This window comes from Micrasema longulum, unplaced genomic scaffold (genome assembly GCF_059751315.1).
Source record: "Micrasema longulum isolate JH-2025_06_02 unplaced genomic scaffold, ASM5975131v1 h1tg001039l, whole genome shotgun sequence".
In the NCBI taxonomy this organism is placed as follows: domain Eukaryota; kingdom Metazoa; phylum Arthropoda; class Insecta; order Trichoptera; family Brachycentridae; genus Micrasema; species Micrasema longulum.
Genome location: NW_028278227.1, coordinates 570,317 through 581,380, shown reverse-complemented (window position 1 = coordinate 581,380; position 11,064 = coordinate 570,317). Strand labels below are relative to the sequence as shown.

The 11,064-nt window shown below is 32.8% G+C and overlaps 1 long non-coding RNA gene across 1 annotated transcript; it reads right to left on the bottom strand.

Moving 5' to 3' along the window:
- Positions 1-4,259: 4,259 nt before the first annotated feature.
- Positions 4,260-10,357, bottom strand: LOC148277395 (uncharacterized). Its single transcript, XR_015823494.1, has 2 exons — positions 9,962-10,357; positions 4,260-6,294 (listed from the first exon to the last, which is right to left on the bottom strand). It is a non-coding gene; the product is annotated as an uncharacterized LOC148277395 (long non-coding RNA).
- Positions 10,358-11,064: the final 707 nt, after the last annotated feature.

Genomic DNA, 11,064 nt, shown 5'->3' with positions numbered 1-11,064 from the left:
CTAGAAATCTAAGAAAGGGATAATTTTAATGGGTTGAGATTCCCAACATTAAAAATTTAATTTATGGAACGGATGGTTAACTTTCAAAAATTTTAATAGAGTTGTGGTCAGGTGGAAAAAGTCGCGGACTCTGGATCCAGAGGTCCGAGATTCGAACCTTGCTGAACCACAATTCGTTTCCAATTTCCTAACACTGATATTTTCGACTAGCAGAAAATAGCCTGAAAATTGAAATATTTGGGTAAATTACATAAGCCGAATTTTTCTTTACACATTACTTTATTTTTTTCCTATTATTTTTCTTAATATTCAGGCAACCGAGGTAGTACTTGGATAGTCGAACATATCAACCAATCTAGCAAAGTTAATAAAACAATTTTCCATGTACGCAATTTATCAAAAGTGTTCATTTTTAAAGACAATTATGTATAAAAATTTTAGTTTAATTTTTTTTTATTATTATAAATAAATTTCATAAAACGTTCATTCAAAAAAAAAACTATACAAATCTACTTATATACATCTAGTAAATGTTATCACTGTAACTCTCCAAAGAAAGAGACTAACTCTAGTGCTTGGAGAGTGACTTACACTGTTGTAGTTGTTTATTTATAAGAGTTTATATAATTTTTATTATACGAGTACATGAGAAAGAAAAAAAAAACATAGGATATATAAAGAAAAAAACAAAAATATATACAAACGAAAACCATTTTATTATGCCTCCATGTGCATTGGGAGAGGGATATTAGTGAATATCCGACGCGTTATCCGTTCGGAATGTTTCGGAATCCATCTGAAGTGGCTTCGTAAATAGCAGACGTGTCTGATGTAAGTACCTGACGCGTTATTTACCACGATAATAACCCAAACGAACTAAATTCTTTCATAAAACATTTATGGCGAAGCCGAGATACTATCACGAAACCGAGAATGTTTATGTTGAGTGACGTAAGCAGGCGCTACTTGGGAGCGATTTTAGGCGTTACAAAATTGAACAGTGGCGTTACTAAATTGAACAGTGCTAAAATTTAAAGAGCACCCGAGTGGTTCCGAAACATCCCGAATGGGAGACGTATTTCCGAGTGGTACCGAAGCATCCCGATTGGATAACGCGTTGAGTATTTACGAATGTGCGTGGAGGGGAGCTGTTTGAATGGGTCTGGGAAAGGAGTTAAAAAAATATCAAAGTTTTTATAATTTTATAAATTTAATTTTTCTTGTTTTATAGAAATAATATTATCAGTTTAAAGTATATAATAAACAAACTTCTAACATTTGAAATTGTTCAAACACATGTTTTATGAAGGCATTTCTAGATGTTTTGTGTTATTCTGCATCTAGGCGGATGAAGAATACAGTTTTGTGCATGAAATAGAACCTCGGACGAGTGTTTTCGACTCAATGGATACTCTCAGGTCTCGACTAAAAACGGTCCGTAACGTTGTGTATAGGGTGGTATGTTCAGAAGTAGCTATCGATCACTCTTTCAGGGTTCTGGTTGTAATTTACATACTTTTTTTGCCCTACACCCAGGCTTGAGAAAAATCAAATTTATTTTTTGTGTTCTCACCGGGAATCGAATCCGGAACCTTCCGTGTGTGAGTCAAGCGTCTCGACCACTACACCACGCAGGCCGCCATAATAATTTTGTCCTTAATCCGCTCAGACAAAAATAAGCTAATTATTGAGTATTAGGTACTAATGGTATATGCGGGTCGTGATAAAAAGTGAACAACATAACCTTATTTTTTCATTTATTATTTGGTATGTTTTTTTACTCATAATACAATGAAATAATATTTACAAAAGGAGAAGAAACATTGAGGGGAGTTCTTTAAGCCCACCATCCACCCGCAGCTGTTATAAAGTCCTGGGGGACTCTCTGTCAGCTGCGCATAGAGGAAAGTTATTATAAATATTCCTAAGGAATACAAACTCTAGGCAGATTAAGGAGGGAGGAGGAGGATGTATGGACATAGGCCAACACGTCGTTCCCAACCCTTTAGGATCCCCTCAATGCCTCTGTTTTTTTTAAATTAAAAATATGTAAATACACAAACAATTTACATAAATAAACGTATCTAAATATACAAAAACAATTTCTTAAAACTATAGTAGCACAACAAACATAACTTACACAACAAACATAAAGTAAAAACACGGATATTTGCAATGAGAGAACGGCTTTGAATAAAGGACTCCCTTGGTGGTCAGAGGCAGAGGATCCGAATACCACCCCCGTAAGAGGAGGACATAACAAAAGAACGTGTGCGTTCCGCTCAGAAGGAAGCACAGTCCCAACTGAATGAGCATCCCACAGGAACAGTTGCCTGTACCACCATATTTTACCCACCCAGGCGTCCGCGCATCTGAGGAGCTCCAAACGCGATACCCAAGTTAGGACAAACTGACGAAAGTGTGCAAAATTCGTACTGTTGGCCATCAGATCCACATTCCACGCAGGTCGCATGACCCCTGTCAGACCATTCAGCATCTCATCTCTGGCATCATCTAATAGCACACAGTGCCACAGGATGTGTTCGGCCGATTGATGGTTATCTCCGCAAGCACAGCTCGAGACAGGGGCAAGTCCAAGTTTATGAAGGAGAAGAAACAAAATAACTGAACCCTACAACCTAATATATTCTCCTTTTGAGGTTATGTGGAACCTAGGAGGGCCATGTGCGTGCGCGTTTGTCACGCCTACTATTTTGTCATTCATGATGTACACGTAGGCATAGCATGTTCGTGACGTTGAACATTGCCATCTTTCCTTGCCCTTGGTGCTTCTGTGTAAACCGTAAGTATATCCGTTTAGTATTAGAAGTCGTTTACCCCTTCTTGATCTAATAAATCGACCTGAAACAATTCAATTCATTATTATTTTTAAGAAGAAAAAATCGAGATTATGAGCAGAAAATATTTTAAACTTAAACCCACCGGAGTGGCGTCTGATTGGACCGAGGAAATTTGAAAATTATCGATTACGTAAAAATTAATTTCGGTGTTACCGGATATATAGAATTATTACTACTACCATCACGCCACTTCCCCGTAGGGGTAGGCAGAGAGAATGGACCACCACAATTGTCTATCCTGGCATAAATTCCAAGTTTCATCCACATTCATACATCTTGTCATATGTGCCCTTCGGTTCTGTCTGTTTTTGACATGACCAAACTTAAGCTTTTGATTTATCTTATCATGCCACGTCTTCTTTTAGTCGTCCTCGTCTTACGTTACCGTTTATTTTCGCTATAAAAACTTATTTTACCATTCTTTCGTCGTCCATTCGTTCCACATGATCAAACCATCTCAGAGACTCTTTGTTAATCTTATCAATTATACTTGACTAAGATTTACACTCTCGCCTGATTTTATCATTCGTAACCCTGTCATACGTTGATTTCCCGCACATTAGTCTAAGAGATCGCATTTCAACCGCGTTCACTCGGCTTTTATCCTTCCTCTGCCAGTTCCGTGTTTCACTTCCATTCAGAAGTGTTGGGACTAAAACTCCATTGTGCACTGCCAGTTTATCTTCGATTGAATTATAATAAAACAAAATAAAATGAAAAATCGAACACAAAACTTGACAAAATATCTTCATATTCAGTCAAAGCACATTGTGATGATTAAATAATATTAAAAACCTACAAAAATGCTTAAAAGGCAACTTTCAAAAGCACCTGGGTCAAGTCTGACCAACAACCGCAACGCGCATATATTTTTCGACCCAACGGGCTTTCGGAGTACAGGATTTTAAACTTTCAGACAAACTAAATGTCTTGACTTCTACGATGACGTATGGCATCAATACTCAATTGTTCGAAAATGCTATATGCACCACCATCATTATCATCATCATCGTTCCCTTTTCCGCACCTAGTGGTGCATAGGACACTGCATTGGTAAACCAAATGCAGCGTATTAGATCATATGTTACATGAAGGTAAGATAATCAGTATTACGCTTGAGGCTCAGCCCACGAACAATGAAAAAAAAAAAGAATTTATCAATGCTTAAATAAATTTTATTTCGTTTTTTCGTAAAATGTTGACATAAAAATATATTTTTTGGGCTAGTTCATAATATTATATATTTAACCCTTTTTATTAAAAATAATACGCAATCTTTTTCTTTATTATAATACATATTTTTGAAAATGTACCTTTGTTTTCTTACTATGTACGTATCATAATGTATATTATGATAAATAAAGATCCATTATTATTATTTAACTCAATATACTTCTGTTTTATTTCTTATGTATTTATTGCCTTGCATACAACGATTAGTATGTTATGTTATGCCAAAATAGCCGGAATATGTCCAATGAAATATTCGATTTTATAAATGACGACATTTAAAAAAAAAACATGAATATTACCGCCTTTGGAAAAAATATCAAAGCATATGTATATGATCCCAGCAGAATTCTCGTACGAGGTATCGTGTAACTTTAGCTTTACTAACTATTTTAGCTAACTTTTTTGCTTGGAGAAATTTCTCTTTTGTGGCCTCAAGAGTGTTCAATGTCCTGGATGAACATACTAATTTATCCTTAACGAAAGCTGTTTTCAGGAAAGGTGCACAATGTTGGATTTTGTCTAAAGAAAGATATCATGGCGGGAGACTGCTGAGAGATATTGCATAAATGTATATACTATTAAGCGTGTTGTCCAGATATTTATTAAAATATAAGTTTATGTAATAAATTAAAAAATTATTTCATTACGTGCATGCTTCCACTTTCCATTATGTTGTATCCCAACTAAAGACAGGGCTCTTGGCCTCATAGAGTTAGGGACATGTTATTATATATTTTTTGTAATAAAAATTATGAATTTGTATGATAAATAAAAAAAGGGATAATTAAATTTGAAATGTGTGCTTAACTGTGTAATAAATTTAACTAAATACAGAAATAACTACAACATAAAAGATGATGATAGTCAAGAATAACCTAATACCTGCTTTAAATAAACATTTTATTTAAGTAATTTTACAACAAATTCCAACAGAAATTAAAAAAATATTTTCATGTATATTATTGTATTTTTAAAATTTTGTTGTGGATGTTAGTGGGTGTATTCTGGTGAGCCATGGACTGGTACATCAGCCCTCAAAAGGAACCGTTATAAGTTTTCGAATATCTTGTATAAATCTTTTATTCGTTTTCTCATTGTATCGTAAATATGTATATATTCACAATTACAATCACATATGTATGTATCAATCACTTGATAAAATTGGCTGTTCATTTTATAAAAATCTATCGTCTTCAACATTGAAGAAACGATGGGCTTGTGATAAGTAAAATGAGAGATGAATAGTTTTTATTAAAAACCGGTCGGAAAATCTATTAAAACAATATTTAGTGACTAAATTAAACACAGGAAGACACAGCAGCAACGTACAAGTGTCCCACTCGCTCGACTAAAGTCGACTACGCTGAATTAATTAAACTTAACATCTAGGCGACATGCATCAGACTTATTCACTGCTTGGCAAAAAGTGTGTGAGTTGAACGTAATTATGCAAAAAGAAGCCAGTCCACAATTTCGACAAAATTAGATATTATTGTTATCGGGTGCAGTAAGATCAAATATATGTTCTGCTGAAAACAGCCAGACCGTTTTCATACAAAAAACTGTAAAAATCACCTTATGAAAATAGTGCCGATCACAAAAGCGGTATTTCTCAATTTGCAGAAAACACCCACAGAACTAGAAAAATCTTACGGTACTTTAAAATTCATTTACACTGTTCAAATACATAATAAGATTCTTGTTTGTAATACCAAAAAAACGAAAGTATTCATTGTTAATCATTTGTCAAAGTCAGAAACATTCCAACTGTTGTGTAGATTTAATAATTCACTCTTCTCACAAAGGTGTTATTATCTCAGTTTCACTGTTATATGGCTGGCTGCTTTCTGCATAACTACGTTTAGTTCAAAGGCACAAAAAACTGTTTTTGAAAATCGTTTTCAAGATCAACCAGGCACTTCGTAACCGTACAATCAGAGTCCACTGGGCGATTGGGTTATTTAGAGTTTGATGTACTCTCCTGAATTTGTGACGTAAAAGTTTAATTTTTGATGCGTATGAACTCCAAGGACTTCAGTGACGACACCATCCTTCACATGGCAATGAGCGCGACAAGGGGGCTTAGATTTAGAGCACGTCCATCTCTCTCTGTCTAGTATGCTGGAGTTGTAACAGTAAGTATATGTGAATCCTTTAAACAATAACAGCTTGTTTCCTCTCCTTGATCTGATATAAGACACTGCAAAATGTAACAATTTATTAATTTGGAACGTGTCAATTGATTTGGCCACATTTTATGTTTTTTTCTGTTCAAGATGATAAATTTAAAAAAAAACTACCTCTTTATATGAAAAGAGCACCTTCATTGGTCACCTTTAAAAAACGTTTGAAACAACCATTTTTCTCTGTGTTATCCTACACCATAAGCACTCCATCAAGCAAAATGTCATAGAAATATTTTGTAATAAACAGTCTGATATGTTGCTGGTAAAAATAGAAGCGGAATAACGCATTTTATTGTTCAATAAATTAAAACAATGAACTAAATAATATTATAACATAAAAACTCAACGAATACGATAAAAAAAACAAAAATAATTATCACGCTCATCTTATAAGGATATTTATTCAATTTTTATAATTCTTCGGAACTCCATTAAATTCTAATTTATTTTTATTGGACTAAACAAACATTATTTTTTTTAATAAAAAAAAAAATAAACTAAGAATCTTAGGATAGTAAAAAAACAAAAAAATATACAAATACAGATTTATTTATAAATTTCCTTTATTTAATTTGAATAGATAAATTATTTAATAAAAAAATACAACATTAATATATTTTATCAACAATATTTTGAGTTTGTCCAAGTTTTTGTAGACAAGGACTGGATTCAACTCTTAGGGGAGCTGTTTATATTAACATATAACAACAGAGATGAAGAACATTTAAGAGAAGGTAATATGGAAGTTTAGGCATCTACAGGGCTTATGACCTGTCAATAGCTGGTTTAAGTGGCCACTTTACACACTGTGTAACATTCACACTGTGTGACATTGACAGGTCATAAGCCCTGTAGATGCCTAGACTTCCATATTACCGTCTCTTAAATGTTCTTCATCTCTGTTGTAATATGTTAATATATTTTGTTATGTTAATTAATTATATTTAAAGTTATGTTTACACGAACATGTACATTAAAAAATATGTATCAATTTTCATTTTACATAAATTAGTTTTATATAAATTCCCTGTTATTAAGTATGTATATTTATTTTTTGCAATAAATTTATAAAGTAAAATCAATGAAAAATAATAGACTCTAAAACAGGTCAAACCTAGTGTTTGACCTGTTTTAGAGGCCTGTTTTTTTTTGTTAAAAATCTAACCAGCATTGTAATTTATCGTTTTTATTACAATTTTTTTATTTGATAAATGCTTTTTTTAAAGAGTTTTCGAAAGTCGGTTAAATTCAACATTTTGGTCATTTTTTTAAATCAATATTACCTATAGAGACGAACATATACAGTTTAGTAAAATATTTTAATAGAAAGAAGCATTTTTTTATGCAGACATCATGAAATTGACTTATAAGAACATTATAACCAAAGATTATAATCCTTAAATTTAGGAATTTGCATATAATTCTAATATCTCAACGATAAATATAAGTTTTTTTCGGTTTTTCTTTCGAAATTCGTAACATTGATTTTTGCATTTTTTTAAACCAACACAGCCATAGTTATAAACAATACATATATAATAACGACAAATAACAAGACCAATTATGGGTTTCATATAGGAACAAAAATATAAAAAAACAAAACGTACAGTTCGCAGGGGGTGAAAGGAAGAGGGATGGGGAAATAGGGAAGGAAGAGAAGAAGGAAGAAAAAATAGTAAGTAAATATGAAACAATGAAAAAATAAAATAAAATATTTAAATATATACACGAATACATACTACATATACACATACATACATATACATACACAAATATATATACAAATACCCAATAGATTTAAAATAATCGTTCCAATATACTCGTACATACAAAATGATACGTCAATCCTCAAACCACTCTCATACACACGTTTGTCTAATAATAATGTAAAAAAATAAATAAAATGAAGCGGGAATTTCATACTCATTATAAAACGAAATAATACAGACTAAAATGGATACAAAGTTGTTGGAACAATAGGCTTCTTTCCCTCTCCGGCAACTACGCGTGGATCGGACCATCTTCTAGGAATTTAGCAAACAACATGTATTTGCACTTTTGCGACACTGCGACAGTGACTAGTGACTACCCAAAATCTATGAAAGCTACCCTTTGGATATTTTTATCTGTTATGTTATTCATAGTGTTGAAATGCTTTATCTGTTAAGTTTTTAATTGTTTACTTTTTAGCACGAACACTTTACAAATTAACTATTATGCTCAATGTTTGTTTTTGTAAATTTATTGATAATTTAAAGTTGCCAGAATTTCAATCGTCCATGCACTTTGTAGCTGCAAGACGATTAGTAATCTAGCTTCAATAGGTAAATGTTATCAACTATCAAATATCCAAATAAGGTAAATGAGGTCTAGAATTCCAACCGTCCATGCGCTCAGTAGCTGCAAGACTTGTTGTAATCTAACTTCTATTTTTATACATTTGTTTTTTTAAATTTTATTTTTTTAAATATCACTAAATCTCTAAACTTTATTGTCAAATAAAAAAAAATAAATAAAATGGGGGCTAGATTTCTTATTGTCTATGCGCTCTGTAGCTGCAAGACGTGCTGTGATCTAGCTCCTGTATATCATAATTGGAGACGAGGAACAAGAATCCCAACCGTCCATGCGCTCTGAGCTGCAAGACGTGGTGGGATATTTATTTATTGTACAGCGCCCTTGAGGGGATTTTCACAAAAACGGCGCTATATAAATTATCCAAATATATATATATATATATACACACATACATACATAATATATATGCACATACAAAAATACAAAAATTTATAAATGAATCAATGGGATAGCATAATATTTAGATTCCTATCTTCAATAAATGTTAATAATATTATAAAAGTTAATATAAATTTAATCTCCACCAACAAGCTACAGAAAGTGGCTTGGTGGGATTTTAGTTTCAGTAAAAAATATAACATTTGAATTTTTTATAAAATAGTAAAAATGTATAATTATATTATTTAAATAAAAATAAACTTCATCTGAATGTAATGTAAATATGATGATCATTTTTACAAAAATAAACGATTATTCACTTATTCACAAATCTCTAAAAAGACTGCATGTTTTCTAAATTGTTTGAATTCGAGATAAATGCGATCCATTTTACTACGGAAAAATGTAATAGATGACAGACCTTAGGCTTATTCCAGGGCTATACCACGCTGGACGCAGGTAAGCTTGGGATAAGTTTCTATGGTCACTATCCAAGCCCTATGTCGGGTATAACTTTATGCGAGGTTTGTAAATGAGAATTATTACTATACAACTATTTTTAAAAAACTATGCCCAGTATTTTTATACCAGGTTTAAACGCGTAATTTTATATACTTATAATTATAGGCGTAATTTTATACCAGGTGTATTAGGAAAGCCCTTAGACGATTTCAATTAATTATTTGATCTCGTTAAATAAACGAGCACCAACTAAAATAGTACAAAAATATACTGAAAATGTTTAATGATTTTTTTTTTATTAATACCACCTTACAAGGCATCAGTTTGTCTTGTCCCGTTCATCCAATGCTGAACCCGACTTGCTCTAACATACACGCTTCATCAAGGGAGCGAAGACGAAATGATTGTGACGATCAAGATAATGACGATGAAAATAATTTTGATGATGATTTGATGATACTGATGGGAATGTATAATTAACACCTTTTCAAAAAATCTTCTTGTTGTTTATTCAAAGAACGAGGTTTGTGTTCATGATACCCAAAGATGCCCAAAACCGCACCTTTTTTCACATGGCAGTATGCACGACAGGGGTTGACGCCGACTGAGCAACACCACCGTTCCCTGTCTGATAAAACACGCGATTGGAAGCGGTAAGTGAACCCGTTTATCAGCAGAAGCCTTTTTCCCCTTTTTGAAGGAATAAAAACCGCTGAAAAAAAGAAATTGAATATTATATACCAGCCAGTAGAGTAAGAGGCATATCTTAAATGTCGAAATTGAAAACTGTAAAAATAAATATCGATATGCGATGTATTCATATGTTGGATGACAGAATGAAAAATATAATCCATTAAGACCAAAAATTAAATATTTAGTCATGATACTGAAAACGAAACCGAATGCCAAAAAACAGGCGTTTTTATTTCTATTTTTAGAAAACTTATGTAAGGGAAGGTAGGGGAAAACCGGATAATTAATAAAAAACAAAAATAAATCCTTATTTAAATGTATATCTGACCTTTACAAGTTACATAAGACCATCAAGTAGTTTCAGAATAAATTATTTATTCCGAGAGATCCTTTTACACCCGTGTCGTTGGGTAAAACCGGATAACGCATTTTGTTCGAGGCGGTGCGTACAGTGAGGAGGCAGGCAAAACACAATGATATCACTATACTATGGTATTACGGGTTAATTAAATCGCATCGATGTTCTTCTTTTGCGTCGCGTAGATATTTAACATCAGTAGTATTAGATCTTCTGTTGTAAGCTTTCTATTTGATATAAAACGACGTATACACCTTGTGAAAATATGCTGTTGCATCCATCAGTTCATTCATCCAAACACAGGGAAAAATTATAAATGGTGGCTCACAGTACCCCGCTGCAGAAACGCATGAGACTACCGTCATCAATGGCTCCCGCTCCCGCTCAGCCGATGTCAGAGCACCGACTCATTTTTTCCCACTAAGAATGTAATTTTAGATTTTTTTTGGGAATCGTTGTCAGACCAGTCTTTTCCATATTATATTTTTGCTAGGGATAAATCATATTTAGCATGAGGTGAAGATTTCATTAAAAA